This window comes from Rhinolophus sinicus, chromosome 3, assembly GCF_057876585.1.
Source record: "Rhinolophus sinicus isolate RSI-liver-muscle chromosome 3, RSI-T2T, whole genome shotgun sequence".
Taxonomy (NCBI): Eukaryota; Metazoa; Chordata; class Mammalia; order Chiroptera; family Rhinolophidae; genus Rhinolophus; species Rhinolophus sinicus.
Genome location: NC_142503.1, coordinates 131,407,320 through 131,422,901, shown reverse-complemented (window position 1 = coordinate 131,422,901; position 15,582 = coordinate 131,407,320). Strand labels below are relative to the sequence as shown.

Below are 15,582 nucleotides of genomic sequence, written 5' to 3'. Positions count from 1 at the left end.
CTCAAAGTCTTCTTGCTGCTTTTTAAGTCCATAGCTTCCTTCTATATATCCAGAGCATAAAGTCTACACTCGCTAGTGAGGCATCAAAAACCTGTAGCCACCTGGTCACAGCCCAATATATCCAGTCTCATCTCAAGCCACCGGCCCCTCGGACCTTACATTGTACCACCATCGGCACCGTGGAGACTTTCCCAATATGCCAAGCACGTTCTTGCCTTATCCTTCGTTCAAGCTGCAAATCATCTCTCACATGCCATCTCTCCCCCTTCCCTGCCTAACGTAATCCCAGCTACCCATTAAAATCCAGATGAAACATCACCTCTTTTGTAGACGTTCCCTATCTTCATACCCCAGGCAGAATTGCTCCCTTCTCTGTGTTCACATTTTCCTACTTCAGAGAGTGTATATCTATCTACGCCTCACTTTTTTTCATGCAATTTCAATATTCACATCTAGTAGTTTTAGGTAATCTCATATCACACCCCTACTTATCACCGTTCAATAGGTTCCTATTACCTACTAGACAATGTTCAAATTCCTTAGCAGGAAGCCCAATACAAATCTATCTTCAGGCTCCTTTATATCTCTAACCTACTGTGTTGCCCCGAAAATAAGACCTAACCGCAAAATAAGCCCTAGCATGATTTTTCAGGATGACATCCCCTGAACATAAGCCCTAATGTGCCTTTTGGAGCAAAAATTAATATAAGACCTGGTGTTATTTTCAGGGAAACACGGTAGCTCTCACCATTCCCTATAGTTTAGTCTAAGAGATAGCCCTCAAAGTCCCGAGCTCTCTGGAGTTCCCAGACTTTTTCATGTGCATCTCCCTCCGCCTAGAATACCCTTCTTCTCCCTCACCACCTCCTCTCCCCCCATCTCCTCCTCTCATGCTCTCCTGAGAAAGCAGAGTGCTAAGAGTCAAACTACAACACACCAATAACAGGTAATTAGGTATAAGAACTAGGAATAAGCAACAAAGATCAGAAGCCAGGTAAACGAGTCAGAGCAAAAAGAAAGAGGCTGAGATGGTCCTTCCCAGCAAATGCTGGAGAAATGGGTAAAGCACGCTGTCTGGCCTTGAGAAGCGCAGTTAGTTTAGTGGAGAATGAACAGACATATAAACAAATTTCCATCATCCAGACTGTGTGTGACAAGAAAATACGAGAAAAGATATATATTAAATATACAGAGACATATATTTAAATAAATCGAAGGCATGTCCTTGTGAGATTTAACCAAAGATCAAAGAGATCACAAAGCACAAGATACTGCTGCGCTGACAGTGTCAGTGTGAGAATGTGCTAACTACTAAATTCCTGCTGAACTATTTGCCCTCAGGCAAGTCATCTAACCCTTAGGAGCCTCAATTCTCTCGTTATAAGAGAACTTGATCAGATGTAGAGGTTTCTTATACCAATAAAATATTTACAATCAAAAGCAGAATCTTGGACACTGAACATATGCACTTTTACAACATAAGGGGAAAGGAGAATGACTTTTGGATATTCAGCTATACTGGAAAATGAAATCAATATATCGACGGAATTCTGTATGTCATATCAGTGAAAATGACATTGAATTTTAAAATCCTAAAAACTGCAGCTTATAATGGAACTGCTGACACAACCTCAACCACAGTCGCAAATGCACTACCCTCATCAGGTTGTTATGGCAACTAGAATACTTGGGTTAAGAAGAGGAAGACAGAGTCTGTGTGTAGCAGATTTTATTGCCACTCCCATTAGAAGTATTAAGATGTTTTACATATAATCTCAAACTACATTCTTCACTTAGCACACAGTAAGTCTCTTGCTAGTGTTTTGAAATAAACAAAAAATAATAAAATGGGCTTCTTAAAATTGACTCTACTGGAGGGGTTCAAAGAGCACCGAGCCAATGTCTCATCCCAATGCAGCTTAACATCCCTCCTCTAGGAACCCCTTTATCTCTCAGTATGAAACCAGCTATTCCCCCTGCCGACCAGCTCCATTTTATCTCCTCTCCCATAACTACTTTAGTAACTATCACACTAAGAACAACATTATTCATTTATATGCCTGTCTTCCTCTCTTCATGTCAGCTGCTTGGGCACAGAATTTCTCCTTGGTCACCTTCATACATCCTAGAACAATGCAGGTATTTTAGGTGCTAAACTGTTCAACTGAGGACTAACATATCAATTCTATCAACTAATGAATATGAAATCTCTCTACAGAGCGATATAACAATTTTTTACCTTATCAAACATATTCTGTGTCAAACATTTCATTACTCTTATTATTCTTAAGAATTTATCTTATGAGAAAAATTAAGAAGTAAAGTTTGTCTCATGGAACGAACTAGAGGCTGGGATTCCATTGCTTAGGGTTCTACTGTTATACCACATCTCCTTATTAACCCGTTGTAAGATCTGCATCCTTGGGGAAATGCCAACCTCGCAGACGCTCAGCATTCTCATCCAGAAAATGAGGCATCGGGACCATCTGAGAAGAGCCCTTCCTGCCTACGAGGCAGCGTGACCAAGAATTGTTTCTTTTTTTATTGGGGAATATTGGGGGACAGTGTGTTTCTCCAGGGCCCATCAGCTCCAAATCGTCCTTCAGTCTAGTTGTGGAGGGCGCAGCTCAGCTCCACGTCCAGTAGCCAACAACCCTGTTGTTCAGAGCTCGCGCTCTAACCAACTCCAACTGAGCCATCTAGCCTCCCCAAGAAATTTTTTTTAATTAAAGAATTTGAATATCTCAAAGTCTTTAAAGAAATTTTTCTCAACCAGGTTGGGGCATGGAGGAGTATACCACATACATTCCTAGAGTATTTTTTTCTCAAGCCACACCCCATACAGGAAGATTGATTTATCAACTCGTTTCCTATCACCCTGGAACACCTCACCTGCAAGGAGAGAGATTACGATGAGTATGTGTTGTATGTAAATAGTGGAAGAGAAAAACAGTTTAAGAACCATCATTTAAAACACAGAAAAAGGCCAATTTGCAAGGATAAGATACAGGAGTACGCTGATTCTCATATACGACAGTATTCTTTCACTTGCCTCAAGTATTTGAGGAGGAAACAATTACCAGATCCACAGCCCATTTTGTTCAATATTCTCTCTTGATTGTCCCCTTCCCAAAGCTGCTCCTAACCCAGCTTCTCTGATTTCAGCAAATAGCATCTCCATCCAGTTACTCCAGACACTAGAGTCATTCTCAACACTTCACTCTCCATCATCCGCAGACACACAATTCATCAGCAAGTTCTACCTCCCATGCTCCAAAACACTCCTTTAATCTATCTACTTCTTTCCTTTTCTGTTATTACCTTAGTCTAAGGAACTGTTAAGGACTGAACGTCTGTGTGCCCCTACAATTCATACCGTGTTTCCCCGAAAATAAGACCTAGCTGGACAATCAGCTCTATTGCATCTTTTGGAGCAAAAATTAATGTAAGACTCGGTCTTATTTTACTTAAGACTGGATATAATATAATACATAATATATTATATATATAAGATTGGGTCTATATTAATTTTTGCTCCCAAAGACGCATTAGAGCTGATTGTCCAGCTAGTCTTATTTTCGGGGAAACACGGTATATTGAAGCCCTAACCTCCCCCACCACCACTACCACCACCACCACCATCGCGTGATATTAGGAGGTGGGGTCTTTGGGAGGCACTTGGGTCCAGATGAAGCCATGAGAATGGATCCCCCATGATGTGATTAGCACCCTTATAAGAAAAGGAAGAGAAAGGAGAGCTTCCTCTCTGCCATGTGAGGACACAGCACGAAGGCAGCCATCTGCAAGGCAGGAAGAGGGCCTTCACCAGAACCCAACCATGCTGGCACCCTGAATTGAGACTTCCTAGCCTCCAGGCCTGTGAGAAACAAATGCCTGTTGATTAAGCCACCCAGTCTGTGGACTAAGATAAAAACTGTCATACTTTGCTTAGATCATCACAGGAATCTCCTTACTGGTCTACCAATTTCTTAATTTCTTACCATGCCACACAAGATTCAGAGAGATCTTTTAAAAACAGCAAATAATGTTTAAGGCGTGTCCCTGCTTAAAACCTTCCTGTAACTTCTCTCTCATTTTACTGAATATCTTCACACAGTTATTATTTTCACTTTTTCATGCCCACCCTAAAATGAATCTACCATTTCTCACTCATAGAACTCTACCCTAGAATTTATCCTAATGGCTTTATATATTACTCCCTAATCTGGGGGCTTTCCTCTGACCTCTATCTCTCAAGTAATTTATAAAAATGTTAAATAAAAGGTGAAAGGGGATAAGAGGTTCAAATTTCCAGGTATGAAACAAATAAGTATGGGGATGTAATGTACAGCATGGGGAATATAGTCAATAATATTGTGATAGCATAGTACAGTGTCAGATGGTTGCTAGACTTACCATGGTGATCACTTCTTTAGGTACATAAATGTTGAATAACTATGGTGCACACCTGAAACTAATGTACGAATACTTTAATTAAAAAAAAATCTCTTTAAAAAAGTTAAATGAAAATTGTCTCTACTACTAACGGGTCCCCGAAACTCCTCCATTCTAAGAACTGATGTCTATTCCTATAGTTCTCTTGCTGGCTCAGGGAATCACCCATTCACTAAAAGGTCCCCAGGGTTATTTATATATTTAGCTATTTAACAAAGGTTTTAAATAGACTTTGTTAACCTCAGAATAAAAATTCCTTTCACAGTGAGAGGCAACAAGCATTTATTTGAGATCAAGAGTAGCTATTGGGGACCCACTGGTTCAGACAGAAGCCCAAATAGTGTTCCGATTAGGAGACAAAGGCAATAGATATTTATAAGAATTGCCTCACAACAGTTGTAGCAGAAGGATGGCATTTCTATTGGTACAGATAATATAACATAGTGATGTTAATTCTAAACATTGTTTTTAATTTTCATTCCAGTAGTCATAACATTTGCTTTCTTGTAATCTTTGCAACAGTTCTTTGGGGTATAATGTTGCTTTAGTGTCAGTTCAAAGGTTGTTTTGCCCTGTTTTAACATTCCAAAGATTTGCGTTATAAGATGTGCAAAGCAGTTCCTCTGGCATGGCAGCTCTGGCTCCATTTTAAAGTGGCTCTAAATTTATTATTTTTTGACAACTTTAAGGTATAAACTTTGTCAAAATATTTTTTTAATCTAAAATATAACCCACTTGCTTCTATTCATCTATATAGTTATTTATTTCTGAAACCAAGCTCCCTTTCCTTCAATAATTGTTCACCTAAGTATTCAAGGATCCTACGCTTTTGAAAACAGATCTAGCATCCAGAAGGTCACTAATCTATTATTTTCAGAATTCCCGCTGGAACTTTTATTACAGACTAACAAACTGCCAGCCTTTCTATATCATCACTGTTTATGTTGAAATATTTTGTTTAATGCTTTCTCAGTTTCACCCTTAACTTCTTTTAAAATTCAAAACTGCCATTTAGTTCAAAATATTTATCCACATAAACATTCTTATCAAGTTGTGTAATCATTAAGCTGATAATAACTGAGTCAAAATTTAGGCCTTCCCAATATGGAATAGATACCACTCACGATAACTCCAGTTATACAGTCTAGATTAAAAAAAGAAAAAGAACACTACAACTCAGTGTATAAAGGGACTGGTTGGACTGAATTATCTCTGAAGTCCCTTCCAGCACTAAAATTAAATTAAGTTCCACAATAACAGTGACAACTGCTGACATTCACTGAGCACTTGCCCTCTATGTCTCAGGCGCTGTGCTGGTATTTTTCATGGATCCCTCAGAATAAGTGCACAAGCATGTTACTACTTCTCTATTGAAACAACCTTAACATACAAAAAATGCAACTGGGGCATAGACCCTTTCTTTAAAAATTTCTCTCATACAAAACAAAGTGGAAATGAAAGGTCCGACGTGGTAGGGTCTGCCTTGCTCCCCAGCACTGGAAGAGGCTGATTCGTTTGCAGTGCTTCGCTAAAGATTAGATGCCTAGAGATGCTGAGAAGAGCATCAGAAAGCAAAACCCAGCGTCTAGCCAAATAACCTTACTTGCCCTAGAGAACGGCTCCTTGCCAGCCTGATGAAGGTGCAGTATCAGGCTCATCACGAAAGCAGCAGTGGCCTCACTGTAGATAACGAGCTACAGAAAAGTTCAAGAGTGTTAATGGAGCTGCGATAAAGCGAGTAATTGGGATCTCAAAGTATGTGAGATGGCCATGCGCTCACACCTTAGTGACTCCATTAGACTGCAGGATTTTTTGGGGCAAAGACCTTACCGTTGTTTTTTTTAACCTACCCCCAGGACATAGCATAGTCTAGGGCCTGGAACATAAAAGAACTTAATAAATATTTAAGGAGAAATGTTGGTAACTGATCTCCTGGAGAATGTTGATCTATTCCCCTCAGTAGGGTGTGCCCATAAAATCAGAGCTTTCTAAAGTGTGGTCTGGAGACCTCTAGTGGAAGTCTGCCCTTCACTGAGAAGTCAAAATCTGAAGAAGGGCAGGTTGGAAAGGGCCAAACACCAGGACACAGGTTAAGGCCAGAGATCAGGGAAACAAGTGAGTGCTATGATAGAGTAATGAGCTAAAGAAGTTTAAAAATGAAACATAAAACAAGTCCAAATAAGACAAAAATGCAGTCTTTATCTGAATGTGATACATATGAAGGAAGCACTTGTTGCCTAAATTTTATTGCAAAGTACAACAAATCTAGTTCATAATCCTCTCATAGCACCACACTTAAATTTTTTTTAATTTAACATAAATGACTAGTATTCTAAAATATATTGCTATCTGAGGAACTATAAAAGTATAAAATGAACAATTTTAGATAGAAAAAATAAATCACCCCTTTGTAAATTCTAAGCACGGAAGCTAGGAGGAAAGCAGTCCTTCTATGTTAAATTCACTGTCTTCTCAAAGAGTCAGCTCGTAGGGTCATCTGCCAATCACCTGCAATCTCAGAGAAAGTGCAGATCTCAGTTTGGTTGAGTGTTGGTTATACTGGAAAGACATCATTCTCAAAATTATACTGAGTCTCACATTTAAAGAACAAGTCTCCATGATCTTTTTTTTCAGTAGGGAATCCTACTCGATTCATACCACAGTTCAAGGTCTTACTAGCCAGGTCAACTTGAGCAAGTTATTTAACCTCCTTGTATCTCACTTTCCTCCTTTATAAAATATAAATGATAGTCTCTCCTTAAAACTATGAAAAGTAGATGCATTATACTTTCAAAGAACCTAGAGTAGTGTTACGTACCTAGTAAGGAATCATGTATTTCTTAATTACTACAATTAATGAGCTCAAATTATCTAGAATGACCCAAGTAAGCCAACAAAGATTTGATGTCTTTAACAAGAGCAACAAAGAAGCATATGTATTTTATAAAGCGCTTTCATGATTCTACAATACTCTCTTAAAGGCAACATTTTTCTTGGTATATTAACTGAAAAATCATCACACTTAATTGAGAATATGAATATTTAAAATGCCCTAAAAATAAGTAGTTGCCACAGAAGAAATCCTTAACCACAAACTCTACTCACTTAAGAACTAAAGAACATAAAGAGGGGACTATTTTTTATTTTTTATTTATAAAAGAAGTTATAATTTTGCAAAGACTCAAAAACAGCTGTGAGCATATAGACGAAATGTTCTTACAAGACAGAACTTTGTGGGGGGAAAAATCATTTATCTTATCATACATAAAGTTCTTTAAAAATCTATACAGCCTATGAAACTTCTGAAGCTATATGGTCAACTTTATAGTGGAAACGGGCGAGTTTAAATTAAATATGAGACTAATGGGAGTTGCACAAACGGAGACAGGAGTTGAAACATCTGAACAATAGAAAATTGTGCTCTACTATACGCATCAAAGAGAACACAAACTCCATTTCCCTCAGACTTTCTCTCCTCTCCTCATATGGGAGGGTGTGGGTAGGCGGACAAGCCATCCACCCAACTAGCCACTAGATCAATTAGATTGCTGAACAATGTTATTCACAGAAACAACCCCTTCCTTCAAAGCATAAAGTCCAACCTATAGCAAGTAAAAATAACTGTAGCTTTCTGAAAATAAGATCAACGTGAGGGATACCAAGAAAAAAATCTTGGAAGAAAGTGTTTCTCACAATGGCAGAAGTCACCTATTTTTGGTTGCAAACTCTACAGGTACTTGGGTCAATGTTTTTCTATGAATTCAGAGTATAGCTAGTGCACTGGGAGATAATAATTTGAAATAGAGTGAGGACTTGCACCAAAATACAGTCACAATCTATTATTCTAATTCCCTCTATAACCACTCTGTCACCAACCATACAACGGTCTCTAGTAGAACCTGGACATTTGCAAAGTACCTACCTCATGCTGAAAAAAATTACAGAGACAACTTAGAAAAAGCAGCATTTTGGCTCACCTTTTTCTATTCAGTTTTTTCTGAATAAAATGGTCACAGTAACTACTTACTGAACTTTCAATAAAGCACATATGTAGGTAATAAACACATATGTATACTCCTTGTTCAGTAAGATTTAAGGCGGAACACACAATGTGAGAACATAGAAAGTGCTACACAAAGCTACCACTCATGCCATACATGACACGTGACAGGAGGGCAGTATTCGCTACCCCTCCACAGAAATGGGAGCATGGTCCTCAGGAGTGCCTTTGGGACTGGGTAGAATTTCCATCTATGCCCTTTTAATGGCTCCCCATATTTCACCTCCCCCAATCTGATTCATCTAGTCAACTTGGAAGGTGGAAGGGGTTGGGGGAAGAAACAGAGAGAATCTACATGAGAATGAATTTCAACAGGGGAGAGGACAGCACACAAGTTATTTCAGGACCTCATGTTACTGCATTCTTGGAAAACTTAAGTAGACAGCCAAATGCTCTGCTTTTTCAGAAAGGAGCTGGGAGTTCCAATCTTATAGGAAAAAACTCATAGGGAAAAAAACCCTGATATTATTGGGGAAAAAATATAATGATTAATATAATACATAGATATATAATTATGTGTAATTATATTAGTTGTTGGTCTTCACGAACACAATGGTTCCATTTGATTTTTACTTCTCTCTTTTTTACATCTTCACAGAACTCTAAATCACATTTCAATGTTGAAAAATGACTTAATAATCATTGGCTTAAATTAAAACTTGGGAGTATTTATTATAGGGGTGTTCTGCTTCTGATGAGGTAAACAAGCAAGATGGTCTTTTTTGGGGGCTGGCCCGGTGGCTCAGGCAGTTAGAGCTCCGTGCTCCTAACTCTGAAGGCTGCAGGTTGGATTCCCACATGGGCCAGTGGGCTCTCAACCACAAGGTTGCCAGTTCAACTCGAGTCCCGCAAGGGATGGTGGGCTTCGCCCCCTGCAACTAGAAAACGGCAACTGGACCTGGTGCTGAGCTGCGCCCTGCACAACTAAGACTGAAAGGACAACAACTTGAAGCTGAACGGCACCCTCCACAACTAAGATTGAAAGGACAACAACTTAACTTGGAAAAAAGGCCTGGAAATACACACTGTTCCCCAATAAAGTCCTGTTCCCCTTCCCCAATAAAATCTTTAAAAAAAAAAAAAAAAGAAAAAAAGGTGGTCTGTTTTCAAACAATAAAGTAGAACTGGCTCTGGAATGTATTTGATTGAATTTGCCCAGCCCAAAAGTTAACCTCAATATCTTGGGGTGGAATCTTGAACTATGTACTCCAGAACAAGTCAAGAAAAACTTATAGAAAATCATGAACCTAACCAATGACTACCCGTTACCATATAAAATCACATTCTTTTTTGATATCATGAATAATGTTATCTGGAAAAAAGTTCAAGAAAATATTCTAGAGATATGTTCTCTCATGTAGACAGTCATATTATAAATGTGTGTAGAAGACTACTATGAAATTAAATTTTACGTCTTTCTCATATGTGATCATCTAAGCCAATGTTTAAAATTCTAAGGCCTAAAAACTAAATATAAAGTGTAGACTTTGTCTAGATTCCAATTTGGAAAAAAAAACAAAAACTATAATGAGACAGTTTCTGAGGCATGAGAAATTTGAAATAGACTGGATATTATATGACCCCAAAGAACTATTAACAATTAACCCCACTGTTAATTGTTAAATTTAATTACTGTTATTGTTAGGTGTGATAATAGCATAGTGGTCATATGGGAAAGTTTCCATATTTTTTAAATATACATGTATGTGGGGTTGAAATGAGATTTACTTTAAAATATTTCAGCTAAGAAAAAAATCTAAATAAAGCTAATATTGGCAAAATCTTGGTAATTAATGAATCTGGGTAACGGGTTTATAGCAGTCCATATATTATATTCCCATAGTTTTGCATAAGTTTGAAATTTTTCATAATAACTTTTTAAAATATTTATAAGCATTCTATTGTCCAGAAACACTCCTAAAATGACCTTATGGATAAGTAGAAAAAATATCTTGTGATATTTAAAAAATGAAGTGCAAAAATTATGAAGTTTACATTTTTAGATCTATTCTTTTATACAGCAACTCAGAAGTCCATCTAATTTAAGAACATTTTAAAGTGAAGACCCTACTAAAATTTTATACCAGGTGATGACTCATAATGCTTTATTCCAAAGCAACAAAATTCATGGGCCCAAAAGATTGTAAAAACAGGTGTGCATTTCATAAAAAGCAGCCTTTTTCCTTCTACAATTTTTTTAAAACTCACAATATACTTTTATATCTCAAAGATTTTTTTAAAAAATTATTTTCCCTCTTTAGGAAAAAACCATCATCAGAAAAGAGCTCAGCAACATTTCTGCAAATGCTGCACAGGTAAAATACAGAGTACTTTCTTCCAGCCAAAAGAACTAACAGGAAAATGAAAATTATCAAATGCATTTTGGAACCTTATTCCAGCTAACTGTGCTCAGCTCTCTTTTTCCTCCCAAGACACGTCACTTTAACTGTCTGCCAAAACAACTCTAGCCCCTTCTACCTGATCACATTCCAGAGCTGCAGCTTTTCCTGGATTCACTTCTCAATGACAAGCTGCTCAGAGAGCACCTATCAAACCAAATGTGTTCATCCGCTCCTTCCTCTTCCCTTTCAGGGCACACTGCTGTCCATCAGGAGAAGTAATTAATGGGTTTATTATGTATGAAAGCGTCATCCCATCAGTGTGCTGTCTGATTTGAATAGCTCATAGCAGCTCTTCATTCATGCCAAGTATGCTCACTGTCCGGAGATATTGTAAAGCTGTACTTCTTTGGGGATTTTTCCCTCTCTATTCAATAACAGTGTACCAGAACTATGTTACAGAAGCACCAGGAGGACAGAAGAAGAAATCCCTTCATCCTCTACAGAAAGGAAGCTAACGGACTGAAAAGTTGGTAAAGGGAAGAAAAACAAGGAAAGCAAGAGAGTGCAAGAGAACATCCATGCTTCTAGTCCAGATAATTTCTTAAAGCAACTTGATTCGGGAGCTTGTGTAATTCTGAAACATGGACAGAACTTTTCCAGAAGGTAAAACATCTATCGGAAGAATCAGGATTTCTCATTGCTGAGACATTCAATGAATTTTTAATAAGTTCTGAATACTCAAGTTGTCCGTGGTCAGATCAACAGCTAGTACCAGAAAAAGGCAAAATTCACCCTCTATTTCTATAATCCTATCCAAATGGAATCTTCATCTGTTGCATGCTGTCCTAACTAATGCTATAGGATCACCAGGAATACAGCTATAGAGACACTGCAAGAAATTACAGTGCTGAAAACACGACAGGAAGTAGAGAAGGCATTTCAGGTATCGAAGCTTAATATTTCCAACCGGAGTGCAAATTACTGAGCTTCAAACAAACCACTGCCAGGTAAGATTGAATTTTATAACATTAATTTATATCCTGACTACTGAAACTAAACCTGCTGATGCTGTGAATGAGCCAGCAGATTGGAATTATATGCAGTCCTTCCTTCAGCTTTATGCAGATTTAAGACTTCTGAGGTAAACACTTGTTTTCACTTATACTACATAAACTAATCATTCCTAACGAGATAATAAAACACCCAAATAATCCAATTCAGTTTTCACTGGATTTGTCCCATCTTTGTCTTCATTTTTAAATTCCCAATTTTGTTTTGTTTAATAGCTTGAAAAAAAATGCATGGAGGGAACTCTGAATGGGGCGGAGAGCCATGCACAGATGCTATTTACCGAACATATTCAAATGAAACTTGTTTCCCAGGGTAGTTCGTAAAACAGAAAAATTAATGCATTTTAATATTATTTCTATTAACGCAAAAGAACAAAGCTCAGTGACTGATTTTTATCGTGACCAAGAAAAAGCAAGCTGTGATGTCACTCTCATTCATGCTAAAGAAAAACAATCTCTAGTAAACCAGGATCTAACACTTCAGTAGAATGGGGTTAATTTACCCTAAAGGTACTAGAGGTGTTTTCATAACAGTCTAAGTGAGGACATTTTTCTGATTGAACAATAGAATAAAAAGATGCTTGGTATTTTAACACCTCAAAAGCTTTAACTCAGATCAATGGTCCAAACTGTAAAAGGCAAAAAACTACTGAAGCCATCAAAAAATTCTGAAGACTACAGTGTCTTTTAGAAATTCCCTAGAAATCACCCCATAAAGAGACTTCCAGAGCGACTATCCTTTTATATATACATATACACATACAGAAAGGACTGTCAGAATTTTAATTCCATACATAGGTTTTTAGCCAAAATTCAACCATATTAGTTTTCATATAACGTCAATAGGAAAAGTGTAAAGCTTAGTATTTTTATGAGAAGCCTTACAACAATATATTTCTGTTATCTCAGAAGACAAGAGACAAGGGAAACAAAAGCAAATCACACCTAACTATAGAGATCTGACAATATAAGGAAATTTGTCAGAAGTAATTATTCAGTACTTGTGTAAAAAAAAAAGTTAAATTTGAAATTATACACTTCCATTTCACTGAATTCTTTCCTTTTTTCAAATTTTAATAGAGTGAATTACATGATCCCATCACTCTTTTCAAAAGTCTATAAACAACCTTAAATATCATAAGTCTTTTGCATCTGAAGTCATTACAGAAATTCACCCACCATTTTCCAGTACCACAGGAAAGCAGCAATTTAAAAACAAGCAGTGACAGTGTCACGTGCCAATTCATTGCAGAGAAAAATATTTACTTATTAAGAAATCTCAAAATACCTACTTTGTATACCAGTCCTAACTAAAAGTGAAGTATTATTTTTACTTACATTGAGTCTTACCTGAACCCTTACGGACTCCTTTTTCCTTTCTTCCTTATTATGATATATTTTGCAAACTGACAGGCTTTGAAAAGTTGTATATATTTTGCAAGTGAAAATATTAATCAAAGTTTCAACTCATAATTAGAGGATTTAACTTTGGCAAAAATAGGAGATTGATAATATTATGTTCAATTTGCTTCCAATAAATAGAATTGAAGGAGGTATAAAATTCTTTCCCTGAAGTCTTCTGGATTTTATTTATTCAATGTAATGTACACAGGGACTGATATCCCACCAGGGTGGGGACTTTGCTTCTATGACTTATCTCGTAATGACAATGGATGGGCAAACAGATACCACCCTCCTCCCCTTTAGCCCTGGTCAGCATCAGTCCCAATGAATCTTCATTTTCTTTCCTATCTAAATCAAGGTTTTTCTCTGTCATAATCCATTCTGAATAATGATTATTGAAGTTTAAACAGAAGCTTTCAAGAAAAATCAACTCTCCAGTAATTTGGAATAATCTACATTTTCCTCTTTATTTTAGTAAACAAGTGAATAAAAAATATTAGCTAATTTTATCAATTAGCTAACTTTATCAATGATGTGTTAAAAAGCTGAAAATTGCTTCAACTTTAGCATCTCATGGGTATAAATGGATAAGGAATTTTAGGCTAGTACCTGAAGATTTGGTTTATGGGAGTTTTGCCCTTGTGTTGATTGATTTAACAATTAAAAAGATTTTGAACATTCAATGCCTTCCCCAACTGTTTCTATAATTTAAAATGTATTTTATGCACATTTATAATACTTTTATATAAGTAATAGGATTGTGTATCATTGGTTTCCTTCATTAAAATGGAGCAAATAATTTGGCTACAATATGTTTGCAGTGACATTAGTATATCCTTAGTAATTTAAATCATCCAAAAGCTATACACTTTTTTTTAAACCATGACAAAATAAAAGTTGGTATATAGGTGAAAATAAAGTAAAACCATTTTAGTGTCTTTGTTGACTTTCTTTTAGATTCTTATGTCATCTTTGTCTGAAATAGCAGGAAATAGTTTTGTATGTAAAATATACATAAAATACATGTTTAAGTGTTAACATTTAATTTAAAGGGACTGACATTACATAATATATTGAAATCGATAAATATTTACTGATATCTGCATTATTGTCAGTTTCAAATTTTTCCTTAGAAATTTTGAAAAAATTTCTTTCATCCCATTATAATGGGAAAGTTTTTCAAGCTTAATTCAACAGGGTATTTCAACTATCCAGTATATTTGTCCCTTATTATGGTTAATTTATTTTCATGAAGTGACCAAATCTGAATAAGGATCGTGGTTCATCATAGGGATTCATCTCCTCTCCAGCTTCTTCCTGCTGAGAGAGAATAATCTTTGGTTTTTGACATTACAATCTGTAGCTGGGGAAGTGGTGTGATATCAAACAGATGATTATATCCTTTCAGTGGGAACTAGCTGCAAAAGAGATGTGAGAGCTATCATTTCAAGTCATATCAGAGAGACACTAAATAGACGAATGACAGGAGCCGAATTAGAGAAAGATGCTTTCATTGCATTTGTCACTTTTACAGCACCACTACTAAAAATAAAAATACCCTTTCACAGTTTACTTCATTAATAATTTAAAAGACAGTCTAAACATGTTAATATAATTCACAGATGATGATAAAATGGGAGTGAGGAAAATACCAGCAAGTAACCCAACAATAATGGAAGGGGAATCTCTAGGGCTGAGGAACAAGTGCACAGTTCACTCTGGTTCAAATAAAAACACTGATGCTACGCAGGAAATTGAGAAAATTATCAGTACGCTCAAAATGAGAAAGAATTCCTCTGAGAAAGAGACTCTTAAATACAGATTATAAAGTGATCCCATGATATAGATTAATTAGTATGTGGCACAAATGGTAGCATTGTAACACGAAGGTGGGGAGGGGACTGGTGAACATCCTTTTAAGACTACGAATTCAAAAAAGGAGAGGAATCTCTCTAATAAGCCCAACTACTGTGTTCTATGAGCGTCTTCAGCACAAATTTACAAAAAATAAAAGTAATTTGGGAGTTAGAGCGCAACAAAAGAGATACAATGACTGCTCCTCTTACAAACATACACATATATAGACCATCTCTCCTCTTTTATGCAGCTCCAGCTGCAAAGGACAAAGCAGAACAGCCAATCCGTCCACGTTGAACACAGGTGCAGTTTATTCTTTGATTAGTCACAATAGCCTCGATTCAAAACATCAGTCATTTGTATCTTACCCTCCTAGACTCAGAGCCTATGTACA

General features: G+C 36.8%; 2 protein-coding genes across 2 annotated transcripts in view; one reads left to right on the top strand and one right to left on the bottom strand.

Annotated features, from left to right (window-relative positions):
• Positions 1-15,582, bottom strand: part of AVEN (apoptosis and caspase activation inhibitor) — a 144,771-nt gene that overhangs the window by 78,928 nt on the left and 50,261 nt on the right. The window lies entirely within an intron of this gene.
• The window catches only part of CHRM5 (cholinergic receptor muscarinic 5), a 74,707-nt gene continuing 70,127 nt past the window's right edge, over positions 11,003-15,582 (top strand). Inside the window, exon 1 of the mRNA XM_019752875.3 lies at positions 11,003-11,864. The gene's annotated coding sequence lies outside the window, so the exon portion shown is untranslated. The remainder of the gene's footprint in view (positions 11,865-15,582) is intronic.